The 8,226-nt window shown below is 43.6% G+C and overlaps 1 protein-coding gene across 3 annotated transcripts in view; it reads right to left on the minus strand.

Moving 5' to 3' along the window:
- Nucleotides 1-8,226, minus strand: part of Tmed8 (transmembrane p24 trafficking protein 8) — a 34,216-nt gene that overhangs the window by 18,769 nt on the left and 7,221 nt on the right. The window lies entirely within an intron of this gene.

Consider the following 8,226-nt stretch of genomic DNA (forward strand, 5'->3'; position numbering starts at 1 on the left):
AATTCCATGGGAGACTCAGAAAAGAAAGGCAGAACTTGTGCTTGATGCTTACAGGAGACTTCGTGAGGATCTTGAACTCAAGGCCAGCCAGGGCTATGCTACACAGTGAGACAACAATATTATTGAGAAAACAACAACAAAATAAGCAAAGGGAGAGAAAAAGAGGGGAAGACAAAAGGTTAATTCTGTATCGATTGGCAAAATAATTGGAAAAATAGGTGAACAATGACTACTAGGTATCATTAAGGCCATGCTCTGTTCACATCTCCCTCGCCTTGCTCGGTGATAGCAGCTCCCGTGTGCCCACTGGGCCCATCGCTGGGGAGAGTTCGAAGACTGAGTTCACTTTCCCTCCCCCACTTCTCCATCACCGCCTGTGGCTATGAGCAAAAAGGCCCTTGCTGGATGCGACCTTGCATTTCCTCTAGAACTGCAAGAAATAAAGCTTTGTTCACTATAAACTCTCCAACCTTGGGCTGAGGAGGGTAGAATGCTTGCCTAGAGTGAATAAGACCCTGGATTCAATCTGGCATGGCAAGGCAGACAGGAGATTCTCAATAATATAATGAAGCTTAACAATACAGCTCAAAGACAGAGACCCTGCCTCTTATGCCTGAACTCGGTTAAATTTTCAATACTGAAAAAGTGAGAGTGTAAATTATCAGCCTTGTTACAGCAGCAAAAAATGGACTGAGACATACATGAAGACATCATGATGTTTCTGAGCACTGCACCCCAAATGTATGAACTGCATAGGCAGAAGGTAAAAAAGGGTGGGGAAGGATATTCCATGCAAATGGGAACCGAGAGAGTGCAGGTGGCTAGACCTGTATGAGATGACATGGACTCAAGCTGGACACGGTGGTTAACTCCTATTTGAGAAGGTGAGGACGCTGTAAATTCAACACCAACCTGGGTCACAACAACAAGCTCTTGCCTCAAAAACCCACAAAACCCTATAAAACCAAGAATCAACTGATCAAACACACACACATATGTATACACACCTCAAGCCAAAAGGTGCCACAAGGAACAACAAAGGCTATTACTCAATGATAAAGTGGTCAGTCATTCATGAGAACATACTAACTTAGAAGGCTGAGGCAGGAAAATCAAGAATTTGAAGCTGGACTGAGGTCACAGGGTGACCCTGACTCAAAAAGCCACAAAAACAAAACAAGCAACAGTATCTCAAGAGCAAAATATTATTTCACGTGTGTCTTAAAATGAAATAATTGATTAATGTGGTAGTCTGAATATGCTTGGCCCAGGGAGTGGCACTATAAGGAGGTGTGGCCTTGTTGGAGTGGGTGTGGCCTTGCTGAAAGAAGTATGTCACTAGGGGGTGGGCTTTGAGGCTCCTATACTCAGGCTCCATCCAGAGTGGAATTAAGAGTCTCCTCCTGGCTTCCTTAGGATCAAGATGTAGGGTTCTTGGCTCCTCCAGCACCTTGTCTGCCTGCCTGCTGCCATGCTTCCCGCCATGATGGTAATGGACCTCTGAACCTGTGAGCCAGCCCCATTAAATGTTGTCCTCTATGAGAGTTGCCTTGGTCACGGTGTCTCTTCACAGCAATGGAAACTCTAAGACAATGGGCATACATGCCATACTCTCATCCCTAACTAGGCCCATCAGTGTTACTTCCAGTTTTTCACCATTAATACTACAAGCTGTTCTATAGTGCCGTATGTACACTTCACATTTTGGCAGGCTGCCATCTTTGGCAGGGATCATTCATCATTTTGCTTTCCTGGCAACAACAAGAGAATACCTGTTTTCCCACAATGCAACATCAGAGTCCAATTTACAAACCATTTAGGAAACTGATAGAATTCAAAACGTGATGACAGTTTCCTTATTTTCCTTTCTGTGAGACAGGGTCTCACTATGTTACCTAGGCTGGTCTTGAACTCCTGGGCTCAAGTATTCATCTGACCCTGGCTTCCAGAATTGCTGGGACTGCATTTGTTTACCATCAACCTAACTTGGTATCTGTGACAGTTATTACTGATTGTCAACGTGGTAGGCTGATATATTTGTATCCGATAAAAACTTATCTAGACTTACCTGTGAGACAAGCATCTGTGAATGCCAATGAGGAATTATCTAGACTAGGTTAAGCCTAGGAAAGATTATCTTGGTTGTGTTAACTGGAGTGAGAAGACCCACTCTAAAAACAGGTGGCCCAGTCCCCTAGGTTTGAGTCATGGACTGCATAAAAAAAGAGGAGCTAGTTGAGCACTCGTTGCCCTGTTTCCTGGCTCTGGATGCAACCTGACCACTTGACCAGCACCCCATGCTCCTGCCACCACAACTTCCTCCCTATGGTGACAGGAAGGAGAATGTCCCATCCACTCATTAGTCCACAGTTGGTGGAATTGTTTGGGAAGGATTAGGGGTGTCACCTTGTTGGAGGAAATGTGTCACTGGGAGTGGGCTTTGATGTTTCAAAAGATTTATGTCACTCCCAGTTACCCACACACACCCTGCTTTCTCTGTCTCTGTCCTGTGGGCCAGATGTAAGCTCTCAGTGCCTGCCTGCTGCCATGCTCCACAACATGACACCTGTGGACTTACCCTCTAAAAGTGTAAGCAAGTCCCCCAATTAAATGTTTTTTATTTTTATAAGTTGCCTTGGTCATGGTGTCTCTTCACAGCAATAGGAAAGTAACTAAGAAACTCACCATGATAGGCTGTACCCTTGAATTGTAAGAAAAAATAAATCCTTTCTCATAAAAGGAAGGGTCTTTTATCATAGCAACAAGATAAGTAACTCATATATTACTTTTCATTTGTGTTTATTTTATTAAGTTAGAGCACACGGATGCACATATCTATCTTTTACTTTACTTCCTTCTAAGCAATCCTCAGAAATAGAATTCCTTGTCATAAGGCTTGCCCATCAAGACTTTCATCCCCACTATTCAGTTTCTCTCCAAGTTTCACTTCTGCTAGCAGGAAATAAATGCGATCATTTTCCATATCATAATGTGCATATAATCTTTACCATGATGGTACACTATTTTAACTTACAATCTTTTGATAAGTTACATCAAAACAAACCGTTTATACATATAAAATAATTTGATTAAAAAAAAAAGCTCATACCATTTATAGCATTAGTCTACCTTTTCACTCAGTAATGATAGTGACCCTTTTGTGTATGTGTGCCAGATATGTGTATAGGTAGATGTGTGCAGGTGTATGTGTGTGTGTGTGTGTGTGTGTGTGTGTGTGTGTGTGAACAGAAGTCAACCTCAAGGGTCTTCAATCACTCACCTTTTATTTTTTGAGATAGGGTCTCCCTAAGCACTACTGGATGGCCTGGAACTCACTATGTAAACCAGGCTGGCTTTGAACTCACAGAGGTCTACCTGCCTCTACCTCCCAAGTGCTCGGATTAAAGATATCCACCACCACACTCAGTCTTCTACCTATGTTTTTTAATTTATGTGTGTGTGTGTGTGTGTGTGTGTGTGTGTGTATGTGACATGTGAGTACATGTATGTATGCTACAGACTAAGTGTGGAGGTCAGAGGAAATCTCTCAGGAGTCAGTTCTTGCCCTCACCTTGTTTTGAGGTGAGGTGTCTCCTGCTGTGACTTCCTGCTGTGTGTGTACTCCAGCTTGGCTGGCACCTGAGCTTCTGGGCAATCCTCCCATCTCTGCCACGGACCTCGGCACAGAGGCGCTGGGATATCAGACGACCGCAGCCACATCCAGCTTTTAACTTGGGTTCTGGGGAATTCTGTCATCAGGCTTATGAGGCAAGTGCTTTTACCCATGAGCCATCTCTCTGGCTTCTACCTTACTTTTTGAGATAGGCTCTTACCAGAGTTTAACAATTTGGCCGGACTGGCTGGCTGGAAGGCAAACCTCCTGTCTCTGCTTCCTCAGCACAATTGTATGTTGTCATACCTGGTATTAACACCATGGTATTAGAGATCTGAACTCAGGCCCTCCTGATTACACAGCAAGCGCTTTACTAAGTGACCTCCCCAGCCCTGCTCTTTCATCCACTTACAATAGAGCACAGAGTCTATCCTTCAGACATCACTTTGGCAAACATTTGTATAATACATAAAAATTTGAATTAAAAAAAAAAAAAGAACTTGAGTTAATGACTACCTCCATTCAACAGAACTTTACTAGGCCCTTGCTGCGTGCCAGATACTATGTTCCATGCCGTGAGCAGAGCTGAATATGTACCTTCAAAGACTCAGTCTACTAGGTAAAGAAAACTAGCAAGCAGGTAATAGTAAATACATGATATTATCTAGATAGAATAATTAACTAGATTATCACGGAAACACTTAACAAAGGGAACAAGTATTAAAGCTTCCTGAAACGGATGATAATTAAACTGTCTTAATGAGCAAGTAGGGCTCAGCCAAGTCAAAAGGAAACAGAAGAAGCCAATGTGTGTGTGTGTGTGTGTGTGTGTGTGTGTGTGTGTGTGTGTGTGTGCTAGAAGCCATAGTAAAGGTACAAAAGGAAACTGAGACAGAGTTGGGCATGTAACTCAGTGGCAGGTCATCTACCTGGCATGTATCAGGCCTTGGGCTCAACATCCACCTATCCATCCCTTGAAGGACCTTGAGAAAACAGATTGAATTAATTGCATTCAGTTCTTCCTGAAAAATTTTAAAAATAGTTATTTCTTTATTTATTTTTAGATTTATTTATTTATGTATTTTATGTATATGGGATCTTTTCCCCTATGTATATCTGCACATCAGAAGATGGCATCAGACAGTTGTGAGATGCCATGTAGGTAGGTGCTGGGAACTAAACTCAGGACCTTTGGAAGAGCAGTAAGTGCTCTTAACAACTCACTAAGCCATCTCTCCAGCCCTCTTCCTGAGTACTTAGAATAGTCAGATTTGTGGAAGCCTTCAGTAGGGATGGATACCAGATCAGACAGAAGGTTTCTGTGGTAGCCCACAGAAGACAGAGAACCTAACTAATAAAGGTAGCTGAAACAGACTTTGGAGGCCACAATTAGACAATAACTAGGTGGCCAAATTTGTTTTGGTACACCACAGATACTAGCCTCTAAGCACCATTTATTTTCTTTTCTAGGGGCTGAAAAACTATCTGTGTGACATGCCCTCGAGCCTTGCTGAGGACTTATCTCTAATTTCATGGTGCAGATCTGAAGTTCCATCTTCCTCTGTGGAATAACTGGCAGATACATCTACGGCTGACCTCAACAGGCCTCAGTGCTGATATAAACTATCTGCAGGTCCCTCAGGATGGCAGATACAGGAGTCATTTGTCAGCCTTTTAGCTTTTAAATATCCAACCATCTCTCTGAAGGAGACTGGCTGTTTCATACACTGTAAAGATGTAATGAAAGAGCTACAATTCCCAGCACCAGAAAGTCAGGAGATAGACACATAACCTAATATCCCCTACCTGGGACCTGAAACAGTTTGGCATGTGAGCAGAATTCTAGCAGCATCTAGAGCCCTGGCCGCACGGGTCTTGTCTGGCCTCTGGCCTCTCACCCCCTCTTTACAGTGATTTAGTGAGTCTTCCTTACCTTCTAATGAATCCTCTCTCTGCCTAAGGCAATCAGAATTAGCTTCTGTTGGTTGAAACAAGAAATCTAACAAAAAACCCACAGATAGGATTTGTCTGCACTCGGCATTTAAACTTAAGAGCATGCGTGGCATCCTGGCCTCATTCTGATCATCCTTATTGTTCCAGCAAAGACTCGACAACTTGCTGATAACTTGATAACTGCTTTCTGAGTCATTTCCATACACCAGCCTCATTTACGACATCTGTTCATATAAGGCTGCCAGGTTACATGAGAGCCATTTGTGATGCCCCAGAACACGTTCCATATTAACATCAATGACCACTGATCACAGATCACCACTAACAACAATGAACTCTTGGTCTACTGTGAGAATTATCAGAGTGTAACTGCGATAAGATGTGAGCACACAGGACTGGAGAAATGGTGCTGGCATACTTGCTCAGTCTAGGATGGTCCCGGATTTCTACTTGTAAAGGCTGCCATTATCTGTGAACTGTAAAGAAGTGGGATATAATAAAATAAGGTAAGCCTTCTCATCCTGCTTAGGATCTGGCTATTCTGCCAAGCAAGCCTTTCCCTGCTGGACATGATTTTGAAGCCTTTGCAACCTTTCACTTATATGTACGTCTGTCAATTTCCACCCCTGAAGGAAACACCAAAACTCTTCTGGGATGACTCCTGATGCTGCATTTCATACATATGCAACCTGGGGACTAACCACTAATCTTTATAATCTTAGTTTTCCACTCTACAAATAAGAAGTATGTTTCCATTTATTTGTTGATATATGACAAAAAGAGACTGACTCTAGCCAGGCTGGTCTCCAACTCGCTACATAGCCAAGGCCTTTATAGATTCATATAGATATATAGATAGCCTTTATGTCTTCTCAATAACATATACAACCTGGATAAGGTTTTGTATCTGAGCTAGGCACTGTGGTAACTGCCATGGTCTGGATATGGTTATGTCTGTGTACAGGTTCATGCTTAAGGAACTTGCACCGCAGAATGAAGGCCTTGGAAGGTGAGGGGACGTTTCAGAGGTGGGGCTGAGTGGGACGGTCCTAGATTTGGGGAGGTATATGCTTTGGTTTTTCTTTTTTTTTCTTTTCTTTCCCACAATCACATGGGGACAGCTTCTGTTGAAAAGTGAAAGAAAGACAGCAAAAGGAAATAAGGCGAACAGAGCTCAGGTCTCACAGCTTCGTTCTGACGAAGCCTCATTCATCCCAAAGATAAGTGAGGCAGTCCCTGTCTGTCCCGGTGAAGGCAGGCTGTCCCACCCACAGAAAAAGCCCCCAGCTCTCTCTCTCTCACACACAATCCTCAAATCAAGCTGTGTGTCTTGGTGACCAAGTGGTGACTCTAGTGGGACAGGTCAGCAGTAGAAAGGACTTTCTTTTTGTCACTTAATGTGCCACCTGAGCTGAGTGTGATCAGAAAGGAAACCTATTGTTTAAAACTCAGCTACCCTGGGGTACAGGGAACAATACCCATTCAAGAAGCTGTAGACTGAGAGACAACTGGGGAGGGAGGCAGTCCTGGGGAGGGGGAGACACTCAGCAAGCAAGTAGAAAAGAACAAGCAGGAGGCTGCCACCAACCAGGAAGTTTAGTTGGAGATTGGGGCCTGGGGGGATGGCAGCCTCTGCAGGCAATGGCTAGGGCTAACCTCATCATCAGAAAATGACTTTGTGCCTGGCGGTGGTGGCGCATGCCTTTAATCCCAGCACTTGGGAGGCAGAGACAGGCGAATTTCTGAGTTCGAGGCCAGCCTGGTCTACAAAGTGAGTTCCAGGACAGCCAGGGCTATACAGAGAAACCCTGTCTCGAAAAACCCAAAAAAAAAAAAAAAAGAAAATGACTTTGCGGGGCTGGAGAAATGGCTCAGTGGTTAAGAGCACCAACTGCTCTTCCGAAGGTTCTGAGTTCAAATCCCAACCATGGCTCACAACCATCCATAATGAGATCTGACGACCTCTTCTGGTGCATCTGGAGACAGCTACAGTCAGCTACAGTGTACTTAGATATAATAATAAATAAATCTTTAAAAAAGAAAAAGAAAATGACTTTGGAGCTGGATAACCTTGAGCCTGAGCTTGTGGGTGGGAGTGTCAAACTCTGCTTTCAAACATTTGCTATGAGATTTGCTGCTGTAGCAATAAGAATTCTGGGTCTCCAGTGGACTATGAGAAATTGACAGCCACATACCATAATAATACCACAACATGTTATTAAAGCTTAGCTCATTTAGAAAGCAGGGAGACCAGTCCTTCTATAAAGATCTACAAACTGTGTGTGCTTCCCCCAATTCCTAACACACATGGGAGAAAAACACCTGCCTAGAACATCAAGAGGGGATTCTCGCAGGGGGAGAGAACCTGACTGTTCCATAAGCCACAAAGCTAAGAGGGACCAGCAAGGGACCCGTGCGCCAAGAAAGTAAGGCTCAAGTGAAGTGAGCTATCACAGACATCAAGACATTTATGTAGTACAGGCCCACCACAAACACCATAGGAAAGATAAAGATCTACGAGTGTAATGGACAGACAAACCGGCCATGCACCTGGCAGAGAGCTTTTGTTATTTTGTATGTGTCTGGTGTACATATATGTATGCATATACAGACACATATAACATGAAAGAGGAACTATGTGCGAAGAGGAAGGAGCTCAG

Source organism: Mus musculus, chromosome 12 (assembly GCF_000001635.26).
Source record: "Mus musculus strain C57BL/6J chromosome 12, GRCm38.p6 C57BL/6J".
Taxonomy (NCBI): domain Eukaryota; kingdom Metazoa; phylum Chordata; class Mammalia; order Rodentia; family Muridae; genus Mus; species Mus musculus.